This window comes from Syngnathus floridae, chromosome 1 (assembly GCF_059516105.1).
Source record: "Syngnathus floridae isolate MCC-2025c chromosome 1, RoL_Sflo_1.0, whole genome shotgun sequence".
Taxonomy (NCBI): domain Eukaryota; kingdom Metazoa; phylum Chordata; class Actinopteri; order Syngnathiformes; family Syngnathidae; genus Syngnathus; species Syngnathus floridae.
In genome coordinates this window covers 27509729-27523301 of record NC_142413.1, presented here as the reverse complement: position 1 = coordinate 27523301, position 13573 = coordinate 27509729, and the positions used below count along the sequence as shown (strand labels likewise).

The window sequence follows — 13573 nt, the reverse complement described above, 5'->3', positions numbered from 1 at the left end:
TGCGAGTTGAGGGAGCGCGACGCTTGCATCCTCCAAGAGAGAATGGATCTGCTGCACAGCGCGCAACAGGTAAGGGCCCAAAGCCAGCCCGGCACTTACTTGCACGCTTACTGGCTTTTGAATGCCACTTTCCATTTGTCCGTCCTAGAGGAACAAAGAGCTGAAAGAATTCATCGAAGCTCAGAAGAGACAAATCAAACAATTGGAGGAGAAGTTTCTGTTTCTCTTTCTATTCTTCTCCTTGGCCTTCATTCTGTGGCCCTAACACCAGCTGGTGAGTGAGCTCCAGCGGCACCGCACTCGACACCTCCGATACACTGCCAGCCGGTCTCAGACGTTGGCAGACGCTCCGATGCCAACGTATACCCCCCGCCACGGTGACAGAGGCACCGCGTCACACCGGCGCTCATCCAATCAGAAGGCAGGAAAAGCAAATTCACATGCAGGGCACTTTTGAACCAGAAGAGAGCGCCACAAAAAACGGTTGTTGCCCCAAACGCGCACTAAAAAGGGTCAGAATAACAAGAGTCCCACTGGCCAGCCGGGGCCACCCGTCCAGCTGTTTCTTCAGGGGGGAAAAAAATTGGAGTCACCGGTGAGTACATTTTGCATTTAGCTCTGCTTTTCTGCTTCTGTCTTCAAGTGTGTGGCATCCTGCGATCAAAGATTCAGCCAACCCCAAAGCGGTTGACCTCAACGTCCCACCACCATGCCTACCAGAGCAGGTGACGTGATGCTTTGGACATCCTTCCGTCTCAGATGCCCAAAAGTACTCTTTGCCACATCTGCGGCAATACGGTGTCTTTTCAAAGGTGCAAATAAATCCAGCGTGGGCGGAACACGCACGTCTTCGGTTTTTCCCGCTTTGTTTGTGTGACAGCTGTTGTGAAAATTTTATACAAATAAAGTTGTATAGTACAGGTTTGGCCAAGCCGCAACTCCCGAACCGCATGCGGCTCTTTTATGTTCATATCAACATTTGTGTGTGTGTGTGTGTGGGGGGGGTTGTGCGTGTCGGCTTCACTTGAGTTCAATTTGGTATTTTGGTCAAAAGCGCATGTGGTGAAATTCCACAAAGTAGGATGGGCAAACACATTTCTTTAAACTATGAGTGTCAATTGGGCTCTCGAAATGGCAGGGAAAAGATGCACAGCAAAACGAAAATACGTAGATGAACACAGGACGTTTTAATCAGAGTGGGAAAGTTTCTATTTTTTGTTGAACGTGATGGCAAACCATTCTGCCTGATATGTCAGACCTCAGCGCATTTCAAAGATTCAAATCTTCAGCGCCATGCACTTCAGCTCACTCCATGCTAACATTGATCAGGCGTCGAACCCGCAACATCATGCTTAAGAGGTGGCCATGCTAACCAGTGCGCCATTATGTCAACGCATAATAACTGTAAGTCTACTGATCAAAACAGCGGTTACTATATGACGTCGCTACGTCGTGGTCACGTGACGCAGACAAGACGTCAATGGACGTGGGCAGAGTTAACTTGTTTAAAAGGGAGTGGGCAGAAGAAATATTTAATTTATTTAAATCTATTTTGAGTGCACACCATTATGCCAATGCATAACAACTGTAAATCTACTAAACAAAACAGCGGTTGCTATATGACATCTGCCACGTCGTGGTCACGTGACATACGTGACGTCGATGGGCGTAACTTTCGCCGGAATTCAAATCCGCGGGGAGAGTTAACTTGTTTAAAAGAGAGTGGGCAGAAGAATTATTTAATTTATTTAAATCTATTTGGTGTGTGCGCCATTATGTCAATGCATAACAACTGTAAGTCTACTAAACAAAACAGCGGTTGCTATATGACGTCTACCACGTCGTGGTCACGTGACGCGGACGTGACGTCGACGCCTACTTTACATCCCACCGATCACAGGACCCCTCGGCTGCATAACCGTGCCCCCTTCCCAACCAATCGGATTTGCTATACGCGAAAACGACGCCAATGGAAAGAGCTTCCGCCCAAATTTAAATCCGTGGGCGTGGCTCGCAGCAGGAAGTAGGAAAATGGCGGCGATGTTGACAAAGACACAGCGGATGGTAACATACGACTAACAAGAGAAATATTTTTATTTTCTGCTTGCAACTGGACCGTCCAGAGCGTACATGGTAAGTACAACTCATCGTTTTTAAAAAGAAGTACTTTTGTTGCCCTGAAAAGCGAGTGAGCGTGGCGTTTGTGGGGGACGTCGAATTTCGACGATTCTTTCTGGTCAACGGTTGTAAATGATTGTGTTGATTAAAAAAGAAAACTTGATGTAACTCTACTTTTAACTGCCGTTTCAGATAGATTTGGAATTGCATCACATCCAATTTTGCCTAGAGCGTACACGGTAAGTAACACTCGTTGTGTTTAAGGAGATTTACGTTTGTAATAGCAGAAGTGTAGCCGCGTTGCGTTGTACGTGTGAATGTTGGTCCAGGCGAAATGTTAATGTTTAATTTCATTCCTTTAGGTTCCACGGTGTTTGTTGGCTGCAAGTTTTCCACTGCAAGAAGAGGCTCATATCATTGACCAGGAGCGAGCTACAATGGTGAGTAGCCATAACATTTATGTTAAACACTTCCTATTTCATGTCTAACAGTACTTGATTTAACAAATAACCATAAATAAATACATTGTGGGCACTGAAGTTAACATATGTGATTATACTGCCTAATCTGTCACCGAGTAGATTGTTGCAAAGTAATATAAGATCCAAAGTTGTAATTCAGAATAGTTTTCAAAAGAAGGCCATTAGAATTATATACAAGTCTGATTACCCTGAACAAGCTATTAATTAAATCACAAATTCTTCAATTCAAAGATTTGGTAGATTATCAGACAAATAATGTCTAACAGTAATTGATTTAACACATCACGATAAGTAGATTGAGTGTGGGCACTCTCAAGTTAACATATGTGATTATACTGCCTAATCTGTTACAGAGTATGTTGTTGCCAAGTAATGTAGAATAGATCCAAAGTAGTAATCCAGAATAGTTTTGAAGAGGCCATTAGAATGATAAACAAATCTGATTACCTTGAACATAATAACAAGCTAAGTGTTTAATATGTCCTATGAAGTCAAAATTGGGCACCATCATGTGGTGAAATTTGGAATGGCATCACATCCAATTTTGCCTGGGAACAAACAGATTACATAAATCTTAGTTTTGAATAAGCCACTCCTTCTCAAACAAGTAAACTCTGCCCATTTTGCGCAGTAGATGTTCTGTTAATATCTAGTATTTATACAAAGTCATAATTTAAATTGCTTTCAACCTTCATTCATCGGTTCAACCAACATTACTCGCTCTTATTACCAACTTGTATTGATTTAACTAAGCGTTTAATACTTCCTATCAGGTCTCAAGGCAAGATTTGGCAAAATACAGTTTCAGCAAATCCAATTTTGCCAGGGAACAAAAATAGATTAAATAAACTAAATAAGTCCTCTTCCCATTAAATAAATCAGAAAAGTCTGTCTTGTAACCAGTCCTCTTCAAACAAGTAAAGTCTGCCCATTTTGTGCCGTAGATTTTGTGTCTATGCCTAGTATTTAAACAAAATCATAATTTAAACGACTTCTTTCCTTCATTCACTTTGGAAATTTGGAATTGCAGCAAATCGAATTTTGCCAGGGAACAAAAATAGATCAATTAAACTAAATAAGTCTTCTTCCCATTAAATAAATTAAAAAAGTCTGTCTTGTAACCAGTCCTTTTCAAACAAGTAAAGTCTGCCCATTTTGTGCCGTCGATTTTGTGTTAATGCCTAGTATTTATACAAAATCATAATTTAAAGGACTTCATTCCTTCATTCACTTTGGAAATTCGGAATTGCAGCACATCAAATTTTGCCTGGGAAGAAAAGTAGATTAAATAAATTTAATAAGTCTTACTACTTCCCATTAAATAAATTAAATACGTCTTACTTGTTCCCACTCCTTTTCAAAACAGTAGTTTAAAACGAGGGCCCTTCACTCAATCTTTAACCTCAACCCCGCACGTTGTGTTGTATCTGTGAATGTTGGTTGTGGCCAAATGATAGTTTTCTTTCATTCGTTTAGGTTCCAAGAAAACTTGATGTAACTCTACTTTTAACTGCCGTTTCAGATAAGCGGCTATTACGTCGCAGTCATGTGCCGCGGATATGACGTAATTGCCCGAACCTCCGCCAAAATTCAAATCTGTTGGCGCGATGGCCGTGAGCCACTGAGCAGCGACGATTATCAACGGAAATATCTTTATTTTCTGCTTGCAACTGGACCGTCTAGAGCATACACGGTAAGTAACACTCATTGTGTTTAAGGAGATTTACGTTTGTAATAGCAGAAGTGTAGCCGCGTTGCGTTGTACGTGTGAAAATTGGTCGAGGCGAAATGTTAATGTTTAATTTCATTCCTTTAGGTTCCACGGTGTTTGTTGGCTGCAAGTTTTCCACTGCAAGAAGAGGCTCGTATCATTGACCAGGAGCGAGCTACAATGGTGAGTAGCCATAACATTTATGTTAAACACTTCCTATTTCATGTGTAACAGTACTTGATTTAACAAATAACCATAAATAAATACAGTGTGGGCACTGAAGTTAACATATGTGATTATACTGCCTAATCTGTCACCGAGTAGATTGTTGCAAAGTAATATAAGATCCAAAGTTGTAATTCAGAATAGTTTTCAAAAGAAGGCCATTAGAATTATATACAAGTCTGATTACCCTGAACATAACAACAAGCTATTAATTAAATCACAAATTCTTCAATTCAAAGATTTGGTAGATTATCAGACAAATAATGTCTGACAGTAATTGATTTAACACATCACGATAAGTAGATTGAGTGTGGGCACTCTCAAGTTAACATATATGATTATACTGCCTAATCTGTTACAGAGTATGTTGTTGCCAAGTAATGTAGAATAGATCCAAAGTAGTAATCCAGAATAGTTTTGAAGAGGCCATTAGAATAATAAACAAATCTGATTACCTTGAACATAATAACAAGCTAAGTGTTTAATATGTCCTATGAAGTCAAAATTGGGCACCATCATGTGGTGAAATTTGGAATTGCATCACATCCAATTTTGCCTGGGAACAAACAGATTAAATAAATCTTAGTTTTGAATAAACCACTCCTTCTCAAACAAGTAAACTCTGCCCATTTTGCGCAGTAGATGTTCTGTTAATATCTAGTATTTATACAAAGTCATAATTTAAATTGCTTTCAACCTTCATTCATCGGTTCAACCAACATTACTCGCTCTTATTACCAACTTGTATTGATTTAACTAAGCGTTTAATACTTCCTATCAGGTCTCAAGGCAAGATTTGGCAAAATACAATTTCAGCAAATCCAATTTTGCCAGGGAACAAAAATAGATTAAATAAACTAAATAAGTCTTCTTCCCATTAAATAAATCAGAAAAGTCTGTCTTGTAACCAGTCCTCTTCAAACAAGTAAAGTCTGCCCATTTTGTGCCGTAGATTTTGTGTCTATGCCTAGTATTTAAACAAAATCATAATTTAAACGACTTCTTTCCTTCATTCACTTTGGAAATTTGGAATTGCAGCAAATCGAATTTTGCCAGGGAACAAAAATAGATCAATTAAACTAAATAAGTCTTCTTCCCATTAAATAAATTAAAAAAGTCTGTCTTGTAACCAGCCCTTTTCAAACAAGTAAAGTCTGCCCATTTTGTGCCGTCGATTTTGTGTTAATGCCTAGTATTTATACAAAATCATAATTTAAAGGACTTCATTCCTTCATTCACTTTGGAAATTTGGAATTGCAGCACATCAAATTTTGCCTGGGAAGAAAAGTAGATTAAATAAATTTAATAAGTCTTACTACTTCCCATTAAATAAATTAAATACGTCTTACTTGTTCCCACTCCTTTTCAAAAAAGTAGTTTAAAACGAGGTCCCTTCACTCAACCTTTAACCCTATTTATTCACCTTCTAGGCTAAGTGTTAAAGGCTAAGTGTTAAAGGCTAAGTGTTAAAGGCTAAGTGTTAAAGGCTAAGTGTTAGAGGCTAAGTGCCAGAGGCTAGGCGCCAGAGGCGAGTTTTTGTGGGCTGAAGTTTTAGTGGGGTTAGTGTGAATACAATCCAAAAGAATACAACAGAATACAATACAATAGAATATAATACATAGATTAAATTCAATAGCTCTTACTACTTCCCATTAAATAAATTAAATACGTCTTACTTGTTCCCAATCCTTTTCAAAAAAGTAGTTTAAAACGAGGGCCCTTCACTCAACCTTTAACCTCAACCCCGCACGTCACATTGTGTTGTATCTGTGAATGTTGGTTGTGGCCAAATGATAGTTTTCTTTCATTCGTTTAGGTTCCACGGTGTTTGTTGGCTATGTTTTCCACTGTCAGAAGGATGAAAATACAAAGTACAACGCTTGGACGTGGGCGAAGACGTCACCGGTGAGTCCTTCCTTCCTATTTATTTACCTTCTAGATGCTAGAGGCTAAGTGTTAGAGGCTAAGTGTTAGAGGCTAAGTGTTAAAGGCAACACAATACGAACAACAAAACACAATACGAACAACTCAACACAATATGAACAACACAATACGAACAACACAACACAATACGAACAACACAACACAATACGAACAACACAACACAATACGAAGACCACAACACAATACGAACAACACAACACATTACGAACAACACAACACAATACGAACAACACAACGATACTGCACTGAACAACACGATACCGCACTGAGAAACACGATACCGCACTGAACAACACGATACCGCACTGAACAACACCATGCCGCACTGAACACCATGCCACACTGAACAACACCATCCCGCACTGAACAACACCATGCCGCACTAAATAACACCATGCCGCACTGAACAACACCATGCCTCACTGAACGACACCATGCCGCACTGAAAGACACCATGCCGCACTGAACGACACCATGCCGCACTGAAAGACACCATCCCGCACTGAACACCATGCCGCACTGAACAACACCATCCTGCACTGAACAACACCATCCCGCACTGAACAACACCATGCCGCACTGAACAACATTATGCCGCACTGAACATTATGCCGCACTGAACAACACCATGCCGCACTGAACAACACCATGCCGCACTGAACAACATTATGCCGCACTGAACAACACCATGCCGCACTGAACAACACCATGCCGCACTGAACAACACCATGCCGCACTGAACAACACCATTCCGCACTGAACAACACCATGCCGCACTGAACAACATTATGCTGCACTGAACAACACCATGCCGCACTGAAAAACATTATGCCGCACTGAACAACACCATGCCGCACTGAACAACACCATCCCGAACTAAACAACACCATGCCGCATTGAACAACACCATGCCGCACTGAACAACACCATCCTGCACTGAACAACACCATCCCGCACTGAACAACACCATGCCGCACTGAACAACACCATGCCGCACTGAACACCATGCCGCAATGAACAACACCATCCCGCACTGAACAACATTATGCCGCACTGAACAACATTATGCCGCACTGAACAACATTATGCCGCACTGAACAACATTATGCCGCACTGAACAACATTATGCCGCACTGAACAACATTATGCCGCACTGAACAACACCATGCCGCACTGAACAACACCATGCCGCACTAAAAAACACCATGCCGCACTGAACAACAACATGCCGCACTGAACAACACGATCCCGCATTGAACAACACCATGCCGCACTGAACAACACCATCCTGCACTGAACAACACCATCCCGCACTGAACAACACCATGCCGCACTGAACAACATTATGGCGCACTGAACAACATTATGCCGCACTGAACAACACCATGCCGCACTGAACAACACCATGCCGCACTGAACAACACCATGCCGCAATGAACAACACCATCCCGCACTGAACAACACCATGCCGCACTGAACAACACCATGCCGCACTGAACAACACCATGCCGCACTGAACAACATTATGCCGCACTGAGCAACACCATGCCGCACTGAACAACACCATCCCGCACTGAACAACACCATCCTGCACTGAACAACACCACCCCGCACTGAACAACACGATCCCGCATTGAACAACACCATTCCGCACTGAACAACACCATGCCGCACTGAACAACATTATGCTGCACTGAACAACACGATCCTGCATTGAACAACACCATGCCGCACTGAACAACACCATCCTGCACTGAACAACACCATCCCGCACTGAACAACACCATGCCGCATTGAACAACACCATCCTGCACTGAACAACACCATCCTGCACTGAACAACACCATGCCGCACTGAACAACACCATGCCGCACTCAACAACACCATGCCGCACTGAACAACACCATGCCGCACTGAACAACATTATGCCGCACTGAACAACATTATGTCGCACTGAACAACACCATGCCGCACTGAACAACACCATGCTGCACTGAACAACATTATGCCGCACTGAAAAACACCATGCCGCACTGAACAACACCATCCCGCACTGAACAACACCATGCCGCACTGAACAACACCATGCCGCACTGAACAACACCATGCTGCACTGAACAACATTATGCTGCACTGAACAACACGATCCTGCATTGAACAACACCATGCCGCACTGAACAACACCATCCTGCACTGAACAACACCATCCTGCACTGAACAACACCACCCCGCACTGAACAACACGATCCCGCATTGAACAACACCATCCCGCACTGAACAACACCATGCCGCACTGAACAACACCATTCCGCACTGAACAACACCATGCCGCACTGAACAACACCATGTCGCACTGAACAACACCATGCCGCACTGAACAACACCATGCCGCACTGAACAACATTATGCCGCACTGAACAACACCATGCCGCACTGAACAACACCATCCCGCACTGAACAACACCATGCCGCATTGAACAACCCCATGCCGCACTGAACAACACCATCCTGCACTGAACAACACCATCCCGCACTGAACAACACCATGCCGCATTGAACAACACCATGCCGCACTGAACAACACCATCCCGCACTGAACAACACCATGCCGCACTGAACAACATTATGGCGCACTGGACAACATTATGCCGCACTGAACAACACCATCCTGCACTGAACAACACCATCCCGCACTGAACAACACCATGCCGCATTGAACAACACCATCCTGCACTGAACAACACCATCCTGCACTGAACAACACCATCCCGCACTGAACAACACCATGCCGCACTGAACAACATTATAACGCACTGAACAACACCATCCCGCACTGAACAACACCATGCCGCATTGAACAACACCATGCCGCATTGAACAACACCATCCTGCACTGAACAACACCATGCCGCACTGAACAACACCATGCCGCACTGAACAACACCATGCCGCACTGAACAACATTATGCCGCACTGAACAACATTATGCCGCACTAAACAACATTATGTCGCACTGAACAACACCATGCCGCACTGAACAACACCATGCTGCACTGAACAACATTATGCCGCACTGAACAATACGATCCCGCATTGAACAACACCATCCCGCAGTGAACACCATGCCGCACTGAACAACACCATGCCGCACTGAACAACACCATGCTGCACTGAACAACATTATGCTGCACTGAACAACACGATCCTGCATTGAACAACACCATGCCGCACTGAACAACACCATCCTGCACTGAACACCTTTCCGCACTGAACAACATTATGACGCACTGAACAACACCATGCCGCACTGAACAACACCATGCTGCACTGAACAACATTATGCCGCACTGAAAAACACCATGCCGCACTGAACAACACCATCCCGCACTGAACAACACCATGCCGCATTGAACAAACCCATGCCGCACTGAACAACACCATGCTGCACTGAACAACATTATGCTGCACTGAACAACACGATCCTGCATTGAACAACACCATGCCGCACTGAACAACACCATCCTGCACTGAACAACACCATCCTGCACTGAACAACACCACCCAGCACTGAACAACACGATCCCGCATTGAACAACACCATCCCGCACTGAACAACACCATGCCGCACTGAACAACACCATTCCGCACTGAACAACACCATGCCGCACTGAACAACACCATGCCGCACTGAACAACACCATGCCGCACTGAACAACATTATGCCGCACTGAACAACACCATGCCGCACTGAACAACACCATCCCGCACTGAACAACACCATGCCGCATTGAACAACACCATGCCGCACTGAACAACACCATCCTGCACTGAACAACACCATCCCGCACTGAACAACACCATGCCGCATTGAACAACACCATGCCGCACTGAACAACACCATCCCGCACTGAACAGCACCATGCCGCACTGAACAACATTATGGCGCACTGGACAACATTATGCCGCACTGAACAACACCATCCTGCACTGAACAACACCATCCCGCACTGAACAACACCATGCCGCATTGAACAACACCATCCTGCACTGAACAACACCATCCTGCACTGAACAACACCATGCCGCACTGAACAACACCATGCCGCACTGAACAACACCATGCCGCACTGAACAACACCATGCCGCACTGAACAACATTATGCCGCACTGAACAACATTATGTCGCACTGAACAACACCATGCCGCACTGAACAACACCATGCTGCACTGAACAACATTATGCCGCACTGAAAAACACCATGCCGCACTGAACAACACCATCCCGCACTGAACACCATGCCGCATTGAACAACACCATGCCGCACTGAACAACACCATGCTGCACTGAACAACATTATGCTGCACTGAACAACACGATCCTGCATTGAACAACACCATGCCGCACTGAACAACACCATCCTGCACTGAACAACACCATCCTGCACTGAACAACACCACCTCGCACTGAACAACACGATCCCGCATTGAACAACACCATCCCGCACTGAACAACACCATGCCGCACTGAACAACACCATTCCGCACTGAACAACACCATGCCGCACTGAACAACACCATGCCGCACTGAACAACACCATGCCGCACTGAACAACACCATCCTGCACTGAACAACACCATCCCGAACTGAACAACACCATGCCGCATTGAACAACACCATGCCGCACTGAACAACACCATCCCGCACTGAACAACACCATGCCGCACTGAACAACATTATGGCGCACTGGACAACACTATGCCGCACTGAACAACACCATGCCGCACTGAACAACACCATGCCGCACTGAACAACACCATGCCGCACTGAACAACACCATGCCGCACTGAACAACACTATGCCGCACTGAACAACACCATGCCACACTGAACAACACCATGCCGCACTGAACAACACGATCCCGCATTGAACAACACCATTCCGCACTGAACAACACCATGCCGCACTGAACAACATTACGCTGCACTGAACAACACCATGCCGCACTGAACAACACCATCCCGCACTGAACAACACCATGCCGCACTGAACAACACCATGCCGCACTGAACAACACCATCCTGCACTGAACAACACCATCCCGCACTGAACAACACCATGCCGCATTGAACAACACCATGCCGCATTGAACAACACCATCCTGCACTGAACAACACCATGCCGCACTGAACAACACCATGCCGCACTGAACAACACCATGCCGCACTGAACAACATTATGCCGCACTGAACAACATTATGCCGCACTAAACAACATTATGTCGCACTGAACAACACCATGCCGCACTGAACAACACCATGCTGCACTGAACAACATTATGCCGCACTGAACAATACGATCCCGCATTGAACAACACCATCCCGCAGCGAACACCATGCCGCACTGAACAACACCATGCCGCACTGAACAACACCATGCTGCACTGAACAACATTATGCTGCACTGAACAACACGATCCTGCATTGAACAACACCATGCCGCACTGAACAACACCATCCTGCACTGAACACCTTTCCACACTGAACAACACCATGCCGCACTGAACAACATTATGCCGCACTGAACAACACCATGCCGCACTGAACAACACCATGCCGCACTGAACAACACCATGCCGCACTGAACAACACCATGCCGCAATGAACAACACCATCCCGCACTGAACAACACCATGCCGCATTCAACAACACCATGCCGCACTGAACAACACCATCCCGCACTGAACAACACCACCCCGCACTGAACAACACGATCCTGCATTGAACAACACCATCCCCGACTGAACAACACCATGCCGCACTGAACAACACCATTCCGCACTGAACAACACCATGCCGCACTGAACAACACCATCTTGCACTGAACAACACCATCCTGCACTGAACAACACCATCCCGCACTGAACAACACCATGCCGCACTGAACAACATTATGCCGCACTGAACAACACCATGCCGCACTGAACAACACCATGCCGCACTGAACAACACCATGCCGCACTGAACAACATTATGCCGCACTGAACAACATTATGCCGCACTGAACAACACCATGCCGCACTGAACAACACCATGCCGCACTGAACAACACCATGCCGCACTGAACAACACGACGTCGCACTGAACAACACGACGCCGCACAGAACAACACGACGCCGCACAGAATAACACAATACCGCACAGAACAACACAATACCGCACAAACAGTTTTAGATAATATTACGTCGCAGTCATGTGACGCGGACATGACGTCAATAGGCGGAACTCACGGCAAAATTATAATCCGTGGGCGTGGCTTGCAACAGGAAGTAGGAAAGCGGCAATTCTGGCAAACAAGACACAGCGGTTAGTAACACGATGACTAACAAGGCAAATATTTTTGTTTTCAGCTTGCAACTTGACCGTCTAGAGCGTACAAGGTAATTACAACTGGGTTTTTTTAGCCCTGAAAAGCGAGGGAGTGTGGCGTTTGGGAGGAATGTCGAACTCGGCGTCTGCTTCCAGCCACAGACGCCAAATTTCGACGATTATTTCGACTGGTCAACGGTTGTAAATTATTGCGTTGACTAAAAACTTTATTTAACTCTACTCTTAACTTTGCCGTTTCAGATATGCGGGTATTACACCGCGGAAATGACGTCAATAGGCTGAACTCTCGCCAAAATTCAAATCTGTGGGCGCACTGGCCTTGAGCGAGACACCGGATACAAACACGACGATTATCAACAGAAATATCTTTATTTTCTGCTTGCCAGTGGACCGTCTAGAGCGTACACGGTAAGTACAACTCATTGTGTTTAAAAAGATTTACGTTTGTGTAGTTTGCGTTGCGTTGTATCTGTGAATGTTGGTTGAGGCTAAATGTTAATGTTTAATTTCATTCCTTTAGGTTCCACGGTGTTTGTTGGCTGTATGTTTTCCACTGCAAGAAGAGGCTCGTATCATTGACCAGCAGGAGCTACAATGGTGAGTACCCCTTTCGTCTTCCATTTATGTTAAACACTTCCTATTTCATGTCTAACAGTACTCGATTTAACAAATAACCATAAATAAATACAGTGTGGGCAGTCAAGTT

At 44.8% G+C, this 13573-nt stretch overlaps 1 protein-coding gene across 9 annotated transcripts in view; it reads left to right on the top strand.

Moving 5' to 3' along the window:
* LOC148404767 (janus kinase and microtubule-interacting protein 3-like) overlaps nucleotides 1-13573 on the top strand; it is a 105552-nt gene that overhangs the window by 30020 nt on the left and 61959 nt on the right. For all 9 annotated transcript variants that reach the window (XM_088392480.1, XM_088392372.1, XM_088392352.1 and 6 more), the window contains exons 4-5: nucleotides 4123-4293; nucleotides 4417-4494. The gene's annotated coding sequence lies outside the window, so the exon portion shown is untranslated. The remainder of the gene's footprint in view (nucleotides 1-4122; nucleotides 4294-4416; nucleotides 4495-13573) is intronic.